Source organism: Papaver somniferum, unplaced genomic scaffold (assembly GCF_003573695.1).
Source record: "Papaver somniferum cultivar HN1 unplaced genomic scaffold, ASM357369v1 unplaced-scaffold_133, whole genome shotgun sequence".
NCBI lineage: Eukaryota > Viridiplantae > Streptophyta > Magnoliopsida > Ranunculales > Papaveraceae > Papaver > Papaver somniferum.
In genome coordinates, this window is record NW_020622492.1 from 7,267,779 (window position 1) to 7,286,805 (window position 19,027).

Below are 19,027 nucleotides of genomic sequence, written 5' to 3' on the forward strand. Positions count from 1 at the left end.
TAGTAACGTCGGCTACCTCTTGAACAGTGACGGGTAATCATTATTATGCAAAGTAGGCATGTACGGGTATGTGACTTTTTTTAAGGCAAACAAAGCGCTTGGTTTATGGTTTTGATTTTCTGTATTTTTGGGTTGATAAACAAGTTTACCCCTGAGGGTTTTGGATTATTATTTGGAATGAACTGCTTTAGAATATTGATGTTTTTGGTTATGAATATAAGTGGCATGAGTACCCCAGGTAAGTCATGGAATTCTGAATATTGTGCGATAGTAGAAAGCATGAAACACGAGAAAAATATTATCGGTTTTTTATCTCCCATGTGAAGATTTGAAGTAGTATACCATGTATTTTGTCTAGCAAGACTTACTCGGTTTTTTGGATCTCCTGATGAAAAGGAATATCCCGGGTATAAGACCGAGTTTTTTGGGAAGCACCGCCGTGACTGTGGAAAGTCCTCAGTCATCCCTGGTTGTGTCATGACTGGTAACTGGGCCGTCTGGTAACTGAGCCGTCGATCCCTGGGCGGGTCGTTTGGAATCTACCGTCCTGACGTCTGGGTCGAAATATGAGATCGAGGATTGAAAGTTGACATTGTAACCGAAAGATCAATCTCCCACTGTGGTCGCCAATTGTTTGAGGGTGAAAACGGTTTCTGCTGATTTCGGTAATTTCGGGTGTGTGGGTGAGAAACAAGTCTAAACCCTAAACAATATACTGCAAGGGAGTACTTTAGATTCAAGAGATCAATCTGTACAAATCCGGCCTAAACCAAAAAATTGTCGTTCCAGACTTGCTTCGGTCACAAAGAGGAGGAGAAGGGTTGGTTTTGGGGAGGGAAGCGAAGAGAGTGTTGAGACCAGAATAGTTGAACCTGGAAGAGTAGTTTTTTGTGACTTGCATCAAAAATTGGGAAGCTAACAGATGGGAAATCTAGCAAACGTTTTCTGAGTGTTGTATGCTCCTGACCAGAACTTGTTGTTCAGTGGAACTAGGTAAGACCTATTTATACAAGTCGAAGTGAAACGTACTCTGGTCTCGTAAGAAATGGAAAACGGATGAGTAAATGGGAGGAGGTGGTAACAGGTAACTCCTGGAATTGATGTTCCGTAAAAGAAAGCGTTTCAACATTACTCCCTGTATTTACTAACCGCCTCATCCTTATGACACTGTCTTATAACGGGCGTAGTGTACGCCGCACGCTGTAAACCACCAAACCAATACCTAACGAGCATCCCCCAGTTTGTGACATGTGTTGATGTCTCGAGTGTTTTCGTGGAAAACATGTAGCATGTTATTGTTCGGAAAGTTGAGCTTGGGAGACTTTCCGACTCGGTGGTGACCTTCGACGGTCGAGATCTTGCATCTTGAGAGGAAGGGTAGCCGTTGATTATTGCAACCTTTCGTTTGGTAGCCAGCGACATGAAAGCATGGCCGGTACAGCAGTAATATGGCCTAGTTTAGGCGCGGCCAAAAGTTAGGGTTTTGGCTTTGTTTGGGCGCGACCATACTAGGGCTTGGCGTCGGGCCAAAGGTTGCCATGCGTTATCTGGTAACCTTGGACGGATAAGATCTGCATCTTAGATGGAAAAGTGGTCGTTGATCTTCGCAAGCCTTTGTTTTGGTAACCGCATAGGGAAGGCCGACATGGTATAGCGCGCCAAGGTGGCTGGCATGCCTTGGCGCGGTTTGGGCGTGACCAAAACTAGGGTTTTGGCGTTGGGCCAAAGGTTACCATGTGTTGGTTGGTGACCTTGGACGGCTGATATTTGCATCTAAGATGGAAGGGTGGCCGTTGATTGTCGCACACCTTCGTTTTGGCAGCCGTGAAGGGAAGGCCGTCATGGCATGGCTTAGGCGCGGCAAGGTGGATGGCGGGGCATGCCATTGGCACATGTGGCATGGTCGGCATGCCTTGGCGTGGTTTAGGCGTGGACAAACTAGGGTTTTAGCGTTGGGCCAAAGGCTACCATGTGTTGTTTGGCGACCTTGGACGGCTAGGATTTGTATCTAAGATGGAAGGGTGGTCGTTGCTCATCGCACGCCTTCGTTTTGGTAGCCGCGAAGGGAAGGCCGGCATGGCATGGCTTAGGCGCGGCATGCCATTGGTACATGTGGCATGGTCGGCATGTCTTGGCGTGGTTTAGGCGCGACCAAACTAGGGTTTTGGCGTTGGGAAAAAGGTTACCATGCGTTGGTTGGTGACCTTGGACGGCTGAGATTTGCATCTAAGATGGAAGGGTGGATGTTGATTGTCGCACGCCCTCGTTTTGGCAGCCGTGAAGGGAAGGCCGGCATGGTATGGTTTAGGCTCGACAAGGTGGCTGGCATGGCATGCCATTGGCACATGTGGCATGGTCGGCATGCCTTGGCGCGGTTTAGGCGTGGCCAAAACTAGGGTTTTGGCATTGCGCCAAAGGTTACCATGCGTTGGCTGGCGACCTTGGACTGCTAAGATTTGCATCTAAGATGGATGGGTGGCTGTTGGTTGTCGCACGCCTTCGTTTTGGCAGCCGTAAAGGGAAGGCCGGCATAGTATGGTTTAGGCGCGGCAAGTTGGATGGCACGACATGTCATTGGCACATGTGGCATGATCGGCATGCCTTGGAGTTGCCAAAACTATGGTTTTGGCGTTAGGCCAGAGGTTACCATGCGTTGGCTGGCGACCTTGGACGACTAAGATTTGCATCTAAGATGGAAGAGTGGCCGTTGATTGTCGCACGCCCTCGTTTTATCCGCCATAAAGGGAAGGCCGACATGGTATGGTTTAGTCGCGGCAAGGTGGCTGGCACGGCATGCCATTGGCACATGTGGCATGGTCGGCATGCCTTGGCGCGGTTTAGGGTTTTGGCGTTGGGCCAAAGGTTACCATGCGTTGGATGGTGACCTTGGACGACTAAGATCTGCATCTCAGATGGAAGGGTGGTTGTTGATTGTTGCAACCCTTCGTTTTGGCAGCCAGCGACATGTAGCGGGGCCGGCATGGCTTTTCCATGGAATCGTGGCTGGCATGGTTTGCCATTGACACGATAGCGCGGCTGGCATGGTTGGCATGCCTTGGCGTGGAGGTGTGGCTGGCACGGCATTCCATTGGCACATGTGGTGCGGCTGGCATGGTTGGCATGCCTTGGCGCGGAGACGTGGCTGGCATGGTTTGCCATTGGCACGGTGGCGCGACTGGCATGGTTGGCATGCTTTGGCGCGGAGACGTGGATGGCATGGTTTGCCATTGGCACGGTGGTGCGGATGGCATGGTTGGCATTCCTTGGCGCGGAGACGTGGCTGGCATGGTTTTCCATTGGCACAGTGGTGCGGCTGGAATGGTTGACATTCCTTGGCGCGGAGATGTGGCTGGCACGGCTTGTCATTGGCACGGTGGCGCGGCTGACATGGTTGTCATGCTTTGGCGCGGAGACGTGAATGGCATGGTTTGTCATTGGCACGGTGGTGCGGCTGGTATGGTTGGCATGACTTGGCGCGGAGATGTGGATGGCATGGTTTGACATTGGCACGGTGGTGCGGCTGGCATGGTTGGCATGACTTGGCGCGGAAACGTGGTTGGCATGGTTTGCCGTTGGCACGGTGGTGTAAGAATTTATGGCTTGGTTTACGAAGGTGATGTCGGTCAATACTAAGGGTTCTACCGGGGAACATGACATATATATATATTTAAAAAGAAAGGTACCCTGGTAATTCTTACGTAGGCGTGTTGAATGATTCAATAAATGCGCTAGTGGTCCTAGTGACGTCATGTCAGATGTAAGGTTTTACGATTTTAACCCTAAGCTAAAAACCACCATCAACAAAACCAAAGAAGATTCAACCTCAACCTCAACCATTTGGTTTTGATATTTGTGGACCTGAATCTGGATCAACAAATGAAAGTGTATTAAGACCTTCTTTACAAACTTCAAGTACAAATCAGCAGGATTTATCTTCAGGAAGATTTCATATTCTACAGGATAATACTACTGAATTTAACAAAGACTTATCTTCTTCTGTGGAATTCCCTTCATTAGAAACTACTCATTGTAGTGTTGGTGAATCTAGTGGAACTATGAAAGAAATCCATCGTGTTGAAATTCCTCATTCAGTTTCTATTACTTCTTCTCAAATGGATCTCCCTATAATTAATGAAGATTCAAGTGATCCAAATTCTGAGGATGGTGAAATAAAAGAGGTAAATACTTATGCTTTAATTCATAACAGTATTATATCACCTCATGTTATCATTTTAAGAAAGGAAACTTGTAGTCCTAGTATCCCCATTATTACAAAGAAAATCATTGCTGAAAAGAAAAAAGCTCCTCAAAAACCTTATAAACCAACACCACTCACTAGGAAGGATAGTAAAGAAATTCAGAAAGTTATGAATACAAAGGGGATTTCTCCCCAAAACATTCTTTAATGAAGGTGATTTATTGGAATCTTAGGGGCATTAAAAGGGTAAAGGTCAAGAACAAGCTAATTTCTCTAGTTAAACAAGTTAACCCTTGTTTAGTTTTTATTGCTGAACCAAAAATTCATTACAACTCAAAAAATAGAATTAAGCTTCCAGGCATGAACTCTCAAATAATTCGTAACTCTTGTGATCATAGAAAAGCTAATTTATGGCTATTTTGGAATATTGATGTTCATACTCCTTATGTTATTGCTTCTTCAAGACAATGCATTACAATAGTGGTGGGAAATGTGCTGATTACTGGAGTGCATGCTGATGTACTTACTGTTAATAGGAGGGAACTCTGGTTTGATCTCCTTAACATAAGTAATCTAAACAAACCATGGTTAGTGATTGGTGATTTTAACACTTTTACTTCAGCTCATGAGAAAAAAAGGAGGTCTAAGTCCCTTGTCAACAACACTAAATGATTTTAATTATTGGATTCAACAATGTGGTCTCCTTCGGGATCCTAAAAGTGCTCTTCAATTTTCTTGGTCTAATGGTAGATGTGGAAGAAAAAGGATCTTATGCAATCTTGACAGGGCCTTATTCAATACTCAATGGCTACATAAATATAATGGATGGAAATACCATGTCTCTGCAAGGGGTATCTTTGACCATAGCTGCATTATTGGTTCTGAATTAGATTTGCCCAAGCCAATAAATTCTCTATTCAAATTTCAGAAGATGTGGTTTACTCATCCAAGTTTTTTACAAATAGTTAAAGACTCGTGGGAAGAAGATATTGTGGGTAATCCTATTTCTATTTTCTTGAATAAGTTGAAGAGATTGAAGATTATTCTTATCAAGTGGAATTGGGAAATCTTTGGCAATGTACAAGAAAAGCTGAAACAAGCTGAAGTTAAATTGATGCAAAATAATATCCTATCTGATGAAGATCCTTCTAATTTAAAACTTCTTAATAAGTATGTGACTGCAAGAGGAGAAAGAGACTTAGCTGCTCAAAATTTGCATACTTTCTCAAGTCAAAAAGCCAGAGTTAATTGGATTAAATTTGGTGATGCCAACACTTCTTTTTTTCATACTACCATAAAGTTGAGACATTCTCAAAATTCAATCACAGAATTGGTAAATGATACTGGTGATGTGGTTACCAATCAAAAAGACATAGATGATTTATTGATAAATCACTTCAGTTCAAAGTTCTCAGCTCAACCAGTTCAAATTTCAGACACTATACTTGATGTTGTTCCCCATTTTTTTACACCTGAAGATAACACTTTTCTTGAACAAGTTCCTACACAAGAAGAAATCAAAAAAGATGCTTTTGATCTTAATCAAGATGGTGCACCTGGACCTGATGGCTATACAAGAATTTTCTATAGAGAAGCTTGGGAAATCATTCATGAAGACCTTGTCAAAGCTATTCAATACTGCTGGTATAACCACTTAATCCCTTCTGGTCTTAATTCAAATTTTCTTGTACTTATTCCCAAAGTAACTGGTGCAAAGAAGGCTAGTCAATTTAGACCCATTGGTCTTAGTAATTTTTGCTTCAAAATGTTTACTAAGATTATCCCCTTAAGAATGAATTCCATTATTCAAAAGATCATATCCCCTCAGCAATGTGCCTTCATCAAAGTGAGAAACATCCATGAACAGGTCTTGTTGGCATCTGAGATGGTAAATGAAATGAATATAAAGAGGAGAGGAGGAAATGTGGGCCTTAAACTTGATATATCCCAAGCATATGACACTCTCAGCTGGAATTTCCTAACATCTACTACGAAGAAATATGGGTTTTCTGATAAATTTTGTCATTGGGTTCTTGTGCTTCTACAAACCACCAAGATCTCTATTCTTCTCAATAGTGGACCTATTGGATATTTTGGTGTGGGTAGAGGAGTTAAACAGGTGGACCCCTTATCCCCAATCCTATACATCTTGGCAGCAGATACACTTAGCAGAAAAATCTATCAATTCATTCAAGATGGTAAAATTCAGCCTATGGTCATAAGAAGAGGTATTTATCCTTCTCATCTTTTCTTTGCTGATGACATCTTCATCTTCTGTAATGGATGCAAAACAACTCTAGTACATCTTAAAAACCTATTGTTAGAATACCAAAATGCTTCAGGTCAAGTTGTTAGTGCTGATAAGAGTAAATGCTTTGTTGATGGCACTACTCCTACTAGAAAAAATCAGATTGCTGAATATGAGATTATCTTCCTTCCCAGATAAATATCTAGGAGTAATCTTAGTTCAAGGAAAAATTAAGGCTGAACATTTATGGGCTTTTGTAGATATGCTTCAAAGAAGACTAGCTAGTTGGATTGTTCTTTGCCTTAATTTCCAAGAAAGAGTTTACACTCATAAAATTTGTGCTCAGTAGTATCCCCCTCTATAATATGTCAATTTATAAATGGCCTAGAAAACTAATAGATGCTTGTGAAAGAATTATAAGGAATTTTATTTGGAGTGGAAATGCCGAAGAAAGAAAATACATTACCATTTCTTAGGATAAAGTATGCTCACCACTGGAGGAAGGAGACTTGGGTATTAGGAAACTTGAAGACATTAATAAAGCTCTCTTGATGATACTACTATGGAAAATTATTAATTCTGAAGAAGACTGGGCTAAATTCTTCCTAGCTAAATTTCAAGATCAGCATGGCAATTGGATTTCTTATTATAAGCAATCTTTTATATGGCCTGGCATTAGATGGGTTTTACAGGATTTTGAGAACAGTTCAAGATGGCTAGTAGGGAAGGGGGACAATATCTCTGTATGGAAATATCCATGGATATTGGAATCCAGTATATTGAGTCATTTTCCTATAACTGACTACATTCAACAACATATTAACATGAAAGTCAGTGAACTGATTCAGAATAATACTTGGGTGATACCTGAGGAAATGCTCACTTTTATCAATATAGATGACCTTACTCCTCTCTCTCTGAAAGAAGACAAACTAATATGTACTGGAAATCAAAATGGGGAATTCACAGTTTCATGTGCAGTAAATGCTATCAGGACAAAACAACCAAAAATGAAGTGGTATAAGAAAATATGTAAATCATGTATCCATCCTTCAACTTCAGGGAATGTGTGGAAAATTAGTAGAGGAGCTTGTAATACAGATGAAAATGCTAAAAAACGGGGAATGTCTATTGCTTCCAGATGCTATTTGTGCAACAAGGAACAAGATTCTAGGAATCATTTGTTGTGGGAATGTAACTATGGACAAATTTTTTGGAGTTGGATTGGGGGTATTTTTGCTTTCAAGAATCCAAAATCTTTTGAAGACATCATGAATATCTGTAAAAAAAAAGTAACTATGTGGTTCAATAATTATGGTACCTTGTTTCCTCCAACATTATGGTGACAATCTGGTTTACAACGAACACAGTTCTCTTTGAAAATTTGAAGCCTGACATAGCTACATCAAAAAAGAGAATCTCCAGGATGATCCATGAATGTGAAGCTAGATTGAAAGGTTATATGTTTAACTCTGCCTATGATCTCCAAATTCTTAAAACTTTTGATATCAAGTGCAGGAAAGTAAAAACTGTAAGAGCTATTGAATGTTTTTTCTATCTGCCTGAAGATGGAATTACTCTGCTTTGTTGTGATGGGGCTTCAAGGGGAAATCCTGGTTGCTCAGGTTATGGTTTTATAGCAAGAGATAGATCTGGAAACTTTCTTACAGCAGAATCTGGTGGCCTGGGCATTACCACAAACTTTGTTGCAGAGATACTGGGTACTATCCGTGCTTTAGAATGGGCAGTAACACACCTCAAAGATAAGTTGATTATTAATTCTGATTCTACTGCAGCTATTAATGCTTTCATGAAGAATAACCTCCCCTGGTTTGTATTGAGCAAATGGAAAATAATCTGCAACAAGGTAAAATCTATCCATTTTAATCATGTATACAGAGAAGTAAACTTTTCTGCAGATTTCTTTGCTAAAAAAGGAGTATATCTAGCTAAGGGGAAATCTGTTAAATTTGTTACTAGACCTCCAAACATGCTCAAAATAGAGTTCCCTGGTACTTCATACTACAGATTTGCTTGAATTTTTTTCCTGTAGTTTTCTACTTCTTTCCATTCTGAACTTCCTGAGACATGTGGTCCATTTTTGGCAGGAAATTTTCCTTTTCTTTTGTATTCTTTTGTACCATGTTTGGTTTTTTTAATAAAATTTCTGTTTTTCAAAAAAAAAAAAAAAAAAACCACGCCACATTTCGGGTCTAACACCAATGTGCCAAAATCTAGCGGCCATGGCTACGCCAGGCGCTACTTGCATCATCGTGCCACTGGCATGCGCCAGCTATGTCAGCCACGCCACCGTGCCACATCGCACGTGCTAATTAAGGTTTCGATATGCCAAACCCTAGTTTAGCTAAAGTCGCCATGCCAACTAGGTTAAGTGATTATTATAAGTCCTTAAGTTTAACTTAACAACAGAGCCAATGTTTCCAGAGCCATATTTGGGTCTAACACCAATATAGCAAAACAGCTGCCACGACTACGCCACTGGCATGCCACTATGCCATGGTTACGCCAGACGCCACTATGCCAATGTCGCCACTTTGCTATACAGCAAGATATGTCCATAATAAATGGCCATGCTTTCTCATGAGATGCAATCTCAGCCATCCAAATTCGCCACCGAACTAACAGATTTGTGGCAAGTTTTAGGCGACCAGCCGTTTAAATTTCGTGGCCACGGCTACGTCAGGCGCCACTTATACCACCGTGCCACTGGCATGCACGAGCTATGCCAGTCATACCGCAGTGCCACTGGAAACACCAAAAACGCCATTGTGCCATTACCAGGCGCCAACAGAAGGTAGCCATAATCAACGGCTACCCTTCCTCATGAGATGCAATCTCAGCCATCCAAGTTCCCCACCGAACTGGAAGACTTATGGCAAGTTTTAGGAGACCATCCAAGACGTTCCTAATAACATCACATGCTATTTTCCCGCGGCAAGATTCTTGACTTTGACTTTCAGCAATAAAAACCTGTTACACGTTTTCCACGAAAATACTCGAGATATTAAACATGTCACAAACTGGGGGATACTCATCAGGGTATTGGTCTGGCGGTTAACAGCGTGCGACGTGCAATATGCCCGTTATAAGAAAGTGTCATGAAGAGGGACCATTAGCGGCGGCAAGAAGTAACGCGTCTAAACGGATCCACTTCCTTCATCATGGAAGCATGGGTTTTTGACGGTTATACATTACTCTATTCTTCCACCACTCAATCGTTTCCACTTCCTACGAGACCAGGGTACGTTTCAATATGACTTGTATAAATAGGCTTCACCTATTTCCACCAAACAACAAGTTTTTGGTCGGCAACAACATAGTATCCAGAAATCACCAAGAACTGATAGCTTTTCACTCTGCAATCCAGTTCCACTTTCTAATACAAGTCATAAAACAAGCCACATCTTCAAAATTAACCATTCTGGTCTCAACACTCTCTTCGCTTCCCTCCCTAAGACCAACCCTTCTCCTTCACTTTGTGGCCGAAGCAAGCCTAGAACGGCCATTTCTTGGTTTAGGCCAGGATTGTACAAATTGATCTTTCGAATCAAAAGTACTCTCGTGCAGTGCATTGTTTAGGGTTTAGATTCGTTTCTCATCCACACACCCAAAATTACCAAAACCAGCAGAAACAGTTTTCACTCTCAAACACCAGGAAAACTTCATTCGTGTTGTTTCTAGTGGAGTCGACTATCCTGAGAGGAAAGTACCCTAATTAGGAGAAATATCTTACGACCGCTCGTTTAAAGACTTATGTGAGATCAAGAAACTCTACGAGTACCGTTGGTGGGAAACTAGATAATTGCATTATTATTTTAGTTTTCGATTATTGATTTGATTGACTAATGGTTGTTGAAACTTTGATTGCACCTAGTTTGATTATTCTTGAAAGCCTTCTCTTCTTACATAAGGTCACTCAAACTAGATCAAAGTATTGACGGGATATTCGTAACTGTTTTTAGATCTGAAGACAACTTGTGATCATCAATTGTTAACAGACTCCGTTCTGTGTGTGATCAATCATAAGTGGAATCAAGTTTGTGGTGTGCAAGTACAATTGAATGCAATTGAAGATTTGAAGATAAGAATATTTTTCTTATTGGTTTCCGCATCTCGTGATATTTGTGCACACATCTTGATCGGTTGGGATGCGACTAAGATATGATTTATCTTTGATGGATTTGATCAAATAGTCGTATAGATCGGAAACTATCATGTAATAGTATTCTTCAGTATCCGAATCCGATAATTGTGAATCTGGATCCGACTATTTCGGATTTGGATTGATCTTACCCGACAAAGGAGTTTACTTGTTTAAACGGAAGAGATTTTGTCACATACTCAACATATCTTTTTATAAAATATTATTGGAGTAGTTACCAAACAACTTTATTCCTTTACTGTTTGGAAGACGATCATAAAGAGTTGAATGCTTAAGAATTTACATTGGTAAAGAAACTCAAGATAGTGATTTCTATATTGGGATTCACATGCGTTAGCCAGACGGTTGTAGGCGCAGGGATACTAAGGGAATTAAGTAACTAGGGGTAGATTACTTGGTCTCAACTATACGAAGTTGGATTTTTTCTTTGTATAGCGGCTTAATTATGAGGGTATTCAAAACGGGACTAGGTCCCGGGATTTTTCTGCATTTGCGGCTTCCTTGTTAACAAATCTTGTTGTGTGATTTAATTTTACATTCCGCAATTATAATTGTTTTATTACAATTAAAAGTAAATACACTAGTATGTTAAGCCAAGACACTTGATTGTGATCCTATAATATATAAGTTTAATACCATAACCATTATCAACTGTATACCTTGTTGTTTTATTATCTCGACTTTGCCCATAGACAACCACACTTGGTATCAGACTTATAGGTTAAAATGAAAATATTGTGGTGTACTTGGGTGCCCTCGTCATTTCAGTACATATCCAAGAATGAACACTTTTCTGGAGTATGATAGTTCATTCTAGCTCTAGCATTTCATTTTGTAGAATGAACTTGTATATGATAGTTAATTCTAGCAGTCTATTTTGTAGAATGAACTCGTAATAGTGTTCATTTTGAAGCATAAACTCTTAATAGTTGTCCATTATTATAGTTCATATTGTAGAATGAACTCGTGACAGGCATTCATATTATCAAATGAACTCATAATGGTAGTTCATGTTATAGGAATAGTAATTCATTTTGTAAAATGAACTCGTAATAATAACTAATTATGGTAGTTTATATTGTATAATGAACTCGTAATAGTTGTTCATCATGGTAGTTGTCATATGCCCATTTAACGGCCTAAAATTTCCATGGGACATGACCGACAATACTCTATGGTTCAGTAAATCAAATTTACCCATAAGTACTGAGCCTTGCATACTTGCATCAAAGTATGCATCTTCCTTCACTCTTAAAGCAATACGTAACGAAAGTATTTATTCTTTCTCTCTAACTCTTTATGCCCCCATAAGCATAAGAAGTTTGCCATGCATCAATTTCATTTGAAAATCTCACACAACCCAGCAACACAATGAACACAAAGATATACTGCAACAAACCCATTTTATTGCACTAAAGGAAGATCCCAAAACTTTTCCATCACATGGACCAAAACAGGCCATCACCCTCTTGGTGATGCCTTATTCTCTCAAATATGAGACTAACTCTACAAATGCCTCTTGCACTATTTATAGATTATTAACATAACCAAAATCGTATTCCAACAAGTGCACAAGCCAATGGAAAACCACACGTCCATAAGTAGTTTTCTTGACCGCCAATCTGCTTTGCAGCTGCCACCTTTTGCATTGTCAAGCCAAATGATGCCACATCTGTTCTTGGTGGTTAGGCTTTGCTAAACTCGGTTATAAAGCCACTTTATAACCGTCTCCAACCAAATACTTGCTCTGGCATGCGTGTGATGCACATCTAACTCGCTACTGGCATCTTTGGCCAACATCCAACCAACATCGTTACTGACATCTAACTCGCTACACTCAAATTTGCCCGAGCCAATGTGCAACCAACTTAGCACTACATTTATCTCGGTCATGCACTTAACTCATTTAATGCCAACATCCGTGTAAAGTCATGTCAATCATGTCTTGATCTGCTACTTGGCTCAGCTTCATACGTTATGTACATTACTTTCATTCTTTTTGCCGAGCAATGGACAACAATGTTGCATCTGGAAATGCCACTGTTGCATTTGCATTGGTCAATCCTTAGACCAATGCGTAAGTCATCTCATGACTTATCTCTTGCATCCTTGATTCATTCCTTGAGCTGGGAAAATTCTGGATTACGAATATGCAGCACTATCGCATAATATTGCATGTGTCAAGTAACCTTTTCTTGTCTCAGCCATCCTGGCACTTCATCGTCGGAATATGTATCTCCATTGGCCAGGCCACTAACTTTAGTATCGCGCCATCTTGGCGGTTCACTGCCTTGGTCGGTAATAAGCCTCCCATACCCAATCTATTCAACGTCCTCGTTGAATGCAACAAATTATACTCGCTATACTTGTTCTTTGGCCTTGTACGCTTCCGAGCCTATCTCAGAAATCAACAAAATTGCTTGGCCTTTTTCCTTGCCAAATTTTTTTTTTCCTAGTACCATATGCCTTCACTTAGCTTACTGCTTTTCCATTGATTCTACTGACTTGTATTGTTGTTGTCACGTTGGCCTATGCTCCAACATCAATTACAACTGCATATCAACACCCAAATGAAAACTGAAAATTCCTCTTGCCAGTTCCCTGAATTAGGCTTGAATTCCACTTGAATCATTTGTGCCTAAGTGTACACAAGCATTGATTCTTCCCAACTGATCATAATGATCATTTTTATAGTCTTTTGCCTTCATTTTTCGACTTTAGTTGCACCACGCAACATAACAAAACTTATACAAGACTTGGAATGATTCTTTAATCATGTAGCGCCTACGCCACTTGCATGCCAAAGAACCAACACCTTGTTGTTCTTTGCTTGCACTTTCGCAACACTATAATTGAAATGCATAACTTTGGTATAGTTATGACTTAGTACCCGGGATATCCCACCGTCACTTTGGAATAGGTATCCTTCATGCGCCTTTGAAACTAACATGACACACTTGTTCTTTCAAACTTCTATGCTTTAATGTAATAGAAAAACAACATGTTCTTCCAAGCTACGAATTAATCTTATCTCATTTCTTTTGATGGGCTTACTTCGACATTCTTTCTACGTTACTCAATGTCGTCGCTGCCAATATGTTGTCGCATTTCCACGTAACTCTCAACAAAAAACTCGTCTGTGCCACCAATTTCTCTATTTGCATCTCACTTTCAGCGTCTTCTATTTGCATATTATGTCTTAATATGCTATGTAGCATTTTCCATGCTAACTAGCTTTACTTTGAACAAAAGAGACAAGAACTCTCATCTCAAATACCCTCATTCGCTACTACCTTAGATAGAGAGACTTCATTCCAACACCAAGGTCCACCTGACCCAAACTGAAAGTATACTCAAACTTCAGCAAACACTCACACCAAATGATTGCAACTTGTAAGACCTAAAAAGTCTTGCAATACTGACTTCATATTCGCTTCTAAGCAACAAACAAGGAAGCGAGACATCACCTGTTGTCCCCGATGTTGTAAATCACATTGCCACATGCACTTTTCTAACTATCAACGTTCTTATGCGACTCCCATAACAAAACAAAATATAATTGACACTTAGTTGAATACTCCTTCAAACTGAGGCTATCATGTTGCTTTAGCTTTCATGAAGATTTCTTCAAGAATGATCTCATACCATTCTTATGCATCACCACTACTTTATATTTTCTTCTCCATGCATCTACAACTTGGCCTAACATGCATCTCCATCCACCTCATGCATCCTGGCCATGCCAAATCCTATTTGGCGCATGCTGATGTTGCATATCTGTCATGCTTGCTAACACCCAAACTTTGACACAAACTTGTGCACCTTTGCACAACTGGATTGGACTTAACTTGGTGCATGATTCTAAGCATTACCACATATCTTAGCAAGTCATATTACTCAATGACTTTCCTGGACAAATCATTTGGACAATCTTAACAAGGCCATAATACTTGAAAATGAGGCGTCATTGCCTACATTCCATGAAGCAAGAATGCCGCATTCTTCTTCAAACTTGGAACTCAGTTTTACCGCCCATACACAACTGGTTACTCTTGTCTTTCACCTTCTCTAAAATCAACTTCAGTAGCAACAATTGTTAATTTGCAGTCGATAAGAACATCCGCTTGTGGTTATGATCAAATGCAAGTATTTGGAAACCCTTGTACAAGCATATTGATCACACTCATAAACCAGGTGCAAGCACACTCCTTGTGCACATCTACATCAACGAAAAACACTTTGCAAACGCAAGACCGTGGTGTATCGGTTTTTCCCTAACTTGCACTCATTTCTTCATCTTTTCCATAATCCTTCATGCTACATAAGAATTGTCCATCCAATTCTTCTTTCATGGAATCACTTTTCCACGAAAATGTTGGTTGGCAACAAGACTTTGCATTACCACCAAGGTACATGCATTTGAGAGAGATAATTTTAATCTTCCATTAAACTGGATACCATGAGACGCCTTCAAGCATAGACATGTTCTCAATTATCTTTGACACTGCAAAGGCCAACAACATCTTTGAGTTCAGGAATTTTCGCAAAATTCCCATTATAATACGTAATGTACTCGCTACCGATAACACAACGAAGATATTCATTCCAAATGCATAATCTTCGCAGACTTGTGAGAAACATGGACTTTAACACCTGACTTGCAGCATAGAAGTCAGCATACACTTCAGTTATGTCATGCAATCACTTGAAAACTCGATTTCCAATGATTCTCGCATTTTATCTAACACTTTAGGCAGGAATTTTGACACTTTTGTCAATAACTTTCATAGCATGTTGCTACCTCAAGCTTCAAAGTTCATTCCAATTGATCTTTATGCACAAGACTAACTTCTTCTAGTCTCCATACTAACGAAACCCAAACAATTCTTCATTGAATTCGACAAACAAAATGACACCAACTTGATTAAAAGAGAAAAAATCAAGAACTGTGTCCCCAAACACGGCTCTGATACCTGATGTCAAATGCTCATTTAACGGCCTAAAATTTTCATGGGACATGGCCGACAATACTCTATGGTTCAGTGAATCAACTTCACCCACAAGTACTCAGCCTTGAATACTTGCATCAAAGTATGTATCTGGCTTCACTCTTAAGGAAATACGCAACGAAAGTATTTCTTCTTTCTCTCTAATCCTTTATACCCCATAAACATAAAAGTTTTTCCATGTATCAATTCCATTTGACAATCTCACACAAATCAGCAATACGATGAACACAAAGATATACTGCAACAAACCCATTTAGTGCACTAAAGGAAGATTACAAAACTTGTCCATCACAAATATGAGACTAACTCTACAAACTCTGTAGCCTACTCTCTCCTACTGATTTCTAATGCCTCTTGCACTATTTATATAGTAGTTACATAGCCAAAATCGTGTGTCAACAAGTGCATAAGTAGTTTCCCTAACCGCCAATATGCTTTTCAACTGCCACCTTTTGCATTGTCAAGCCAAATGATGCCACATCTTTTCTTGGTGGTTAAGCTTTGCCAAACTCAGTTATAAAGCCACTTTATAACCGTCTCCAATCAACTCCTTGCTCTGTTATGCGTGTGATGCACATCCAACTCGCAACTGACAACTTTGGCCAACATCCAGCCAACATTGTGCTACACTCAACTTGGCCCGAGCTAATGTGCAACCAACTTAGCGCTACATTTATCTCGGCCATGCACTTAACTCATTTAATACCAACATCCGAGTAAAGCCATGCTAATCATGTATTGATCCGCTGCTTGGGTCAGCTTCATACGTTATATGCATCATTTGCATTCTTTTTGCTGAGCAATGGCCACCAATGTCGCATTTGGCAACTCCAATGTTGCATTTACATTGTCCAAGCCTTAGGCCAATGCCTAAGTCATATCATGACTTATCTCTTGCATCCTTAATCCATTTCTTCAGCTGGGCCAACTCTGGATTACGAATATGCAAAACTATTGTATAATATTGCATGTGTCAAATAACCTTTGATAGGTGTAGAATCCATCCTATTTATTATCTATTGTTTATTCTTTCTTTGCTACTTTTTTTGTAAATTATGTATTTTATGCGTTCTTTGAGTTTTATAGGTACTTTGGAGTTATACGAAGGAAAAAGAAGAAGAAACCATCCAAAATTGAGTGAAAAGGGCAAAACCATCATTTCATGGGAGAACACTATCTGGAGCTCAGCTAAGGATAAGGGGAAACTCATTTTAGTGTTAAAAGCACCCGGTTAGATACTCATGGCACCCATGTATTAAGCTAGTTGGAGATGTCATTAGGCGGCCCATAATAGTACCAGGATCCGGACCCAGTTCTTATACTCTAAACCTAACTCAGAGAAATCATCTCCCCTCCTTTAAAATGCTAAGTCATATAAGTTTCCACGTCGAACGGTGAGTGTGACACCCCCATCAAATTAAATTAGATAAAAGCTTTGAGAATTAGTAAACCTGGAGAGGACACTTGGCAATATTCTATTGGTCAACACATTAAAATTCCAATAACACTCAGTTTACACCCATATTTAACCGACCGTTTCTAACACCGTTAGCTTAAAAGTGGGTGGATGATAAGAAACGATTTGTTTCTTAATCATTGAACAGGTGTTGCTACGTAATTACCGATGGATATGATACTTCAAAATCTTACGAATCCTTTTTTTTTTTTTTTTTGATACGATGAAAGATGGTGGTGGTAATGGGCGAAGCAAAAATAGTCGATGATGATGGCGGCGGAAGCTAGGATAGGAAAGAACTTGTCTGATACCAATGATAAGAAACCGTTTTTTTCTTATTCACGACCAGCAGGAACAAGCTCAAAGGCTTGTGATTCTAAGAACCAATTCACCCAAACAGTAACACTTTTCTTAATATTTTTTATTGATAAGAAACTATTTGTTTCTTATTCAATGGCCAGCAGCTCAAGCTCAAAAGGTCATGATATTGGAGAAATCAATAAACCAAAAGGTAGCAATTTTCTTAACAATTCTCTTCTTGTTATGATTAATCAACTGATAAGGCCTATTTATAGGCTACATTACTTGGAAAATAAGAAAACAATACTACTCCTAAACTAATATTTCAGACAAATACAAACTTTAAATAAAATAATTAAATACTTAAAATATAATAAAATACCTAAATAATATATTATCACTAATAATAAATAATCTATGCTTATCCAATGCCTTTCCTCATTGGATTTGTGTGCTCGTTGCGCCCTTCACTTGCTAGCCAGGGTGGCTTCCACAATCTTGAGAGACTTGACCCGTGTAAAGGATCATATATGCCAAATATGCCTGAGTGACACATCGCGTCAACACCGTTGACATGTTCCATACAACGTGGTCTTATCATTCCACCCTCCTTAAATGGGACTTTATCCTCAAAGTCCACTGTATATATTGATATTGTCTCCGCATGTGATCTTATCATTCTACCCTCCTTAAATATGACCTTGCCCTCAAGGTACAATTTTGAGGCACTTACAATTTGGTTTTCTTCGTACACAATTGTGGAAGGAACATTAACGGTATCAGAAAAATTAGTCTCACTGGGTTTTGGCATCCCAATAGTGAAATAACCGGATGTAGTTGCAACAGGTTGTGGCTTCACGACTTTAGGTCTTTGATGCTCCTTGAACTCTTGGAATGCAGATTTCCAATAAGCATGACTTTTGTCTAAATCTTGGTGCAAATTAGCTAGTGCTAGCCTCGGGTCATTACTTCCGAAGCGCTTCAATAAAGTAAAAAAAAATATTCTTCCAAAACCTTGAAATATAATCTTGCATCCACTTATACCATACGGACTACCGATAAGGTGTTTACTAGCTACCTTCACAAACTCTTCCGATGGAATCTTATGAAACTCAAAAATTAAATGTGCTTGAAATAACCAACCTTCGGGATCTCGGCCATCGAATTGTTGACACAACAAGTTAGTGTTGATGTGTTTGTACATTGTAAACTGAAGTGGAACTGCTCTGGAATAACTCTATTAAGATTGGTTGGTACTTGGGCTAAGATGTAACCGATTGAAAGAAAGCTTTATTTTATTGACGCACCTGCTCAACTTCGTCGTCGCACCTTTCCAAAGGAAGCTTCCCTATATAATCACGTCTATTTTTTTATTTTTATTTTTTTTATAATGATGGGTACGATGAAAGATGGTGGTGGTAATGGATAAAGCGAAGATAGTGGATGATGATGATGATGGCGACGAAAGTTGGGATAAGAACGAACTTGTCTGATACCAATTGATAAGAAATGATTTGTTTCTTATTCACGACCAGCAGAAACAAGCTCAAAAGGTCATGATTTTGGAGAAATCAATAAACCAAAAGGTAACAATTTGCTTAACAATTTTCTTCTTGTTATGATTAATCAACTC